The sequence below is a fragment of the Ascaphus truei genome, chromosome 4 (assembly GCF_040206685.1).
Source record: "Ascaphus truei isolate aAscTru1 chromosome 4, aAscTru1.hap1, whole genome shotgun sequence".
Lineage (NCBI taxonomy): Eukaryota > Metazoa > Chordata > Amphibia > Anura > Ascaphidae > Ascaphus > Ascaphus truei.
The window spans coordinates 19,255,403-19,256,919 of NC_134486.1; positions in this window are offsets into that span (position 1 = coordinate 19,255,403).

Here is a 1,517-nt window from a genome sequence, read left to right on the forward strand (position 1 = left end):
ACTGAACTGTTGAACTCTCTGCACCTCATGGAGGGGGGCGGCCATGATCTCTCTGGTTTACCAGGCTTCAAGGAGAATGCAGTCTCTCCGCCGGGGTTTTGACTCCGCCCCCGTGTCCTCCCACACACGGCATGAGTGCAGATTGATTGCACCCGGCCACCGTAGCCTCCAGCCCCTGCAGGACAGATTTTACTTCCGCCCGTGCTACTCGCTTCCCCAACACCCGCGCTCACTTCTCCCGCGGCCAAAACTTTTTACCGCCGCCCACGCGCTCGCCGACACACATGACCGCCGCCGCGCTGGTTGTGAGCGGGCCGCAAAAATATCCATTGGGGGCCGCATGCGGCCCGCGGGCCGCATGTTTGACATGCCTGCTGTATTGTATCTTTCCTTGTGTTTGGTCTCATTTATAATCTTAAATGTTTTCTTCTTTCTCCCTGTTTGTAACTGTGAAATGTGTTAGGTCCCATTGAGAGAAGAGCACTATAAAGATAAAAGTATTATTATTATTAATAATGTGTAAGTGTAATCGATTAAATTTTCTTTATGTTTTCTCATGTAATTTGTTTTTGTGATGGTGCTAAGATTTGGGTTATACAAACTTTGTGAGATTCTGTGGTAAATTCAGAAATCACTGTCAAGGTTAAAAGGAGAATCTGGAATACCAGACCAATAGGGATGTTAGTTGGTAGCTGGAAACAGGAATATGGATCCACAGTGCGAAGTAGGCAGAGAGTTAAGGAAAGAGGAGGCAGATGGGGTAGTCTGATTATCCAAGGTCAGGGCAGGTTGTAAGTAGACGAGTGGTCAATCAAGCCAACGGTTAGAGCATGGAGCAATCTGCAGAGTAATAGGAGCTTCAATACACATGTATGCAGATGATACAATCTTATGCACACTGCCCTCGCCTCTCCGACCTTGAACACATACTTCAATCTGACTTTTTGAGACTTGAAAATTGGATTTCCCAAAACAAACTGCTTTTAAACACTGACAAGACTGTAACAATGGTATTTGGGACCAAAGTTAAATTTTTAAAGCTTCCAATGACTGAGCTCCAGATCAGAACCAACGCTAATACCACCCTAACTCCTGTTACTAGTTTTAAATACTTGGGCATATGATTTGACTCCCATTTAACATTTGGGATGCACATTGATACCCTAACACCCAAAACCTATGCCAAACTAGGTGTACTTTATAGGAACAAATCCTCCCTGTCTTCTGGTCAGAAAGCTTATCGCACAGCAGATGCTAATGCCAATTATTGACTATGGGGACATAGTATACGGCTCGGCACCCCAAACCCACCTTAGCAAACTTGATACCTTCTACAATTCAATATGCCATTTTGTTCTCCAATGCAACTACAGCACACATCACTGTGAAATACTCAAAGAACTAGATTGGTCATCACTTGAGTCTAGACGCAAAATTCATCTTTCCTGTCTTGCCTTAAAATACTTTCTAGGCAAGCTACCCATCTATCTGAACAATCTCAACACCCCTACCACATA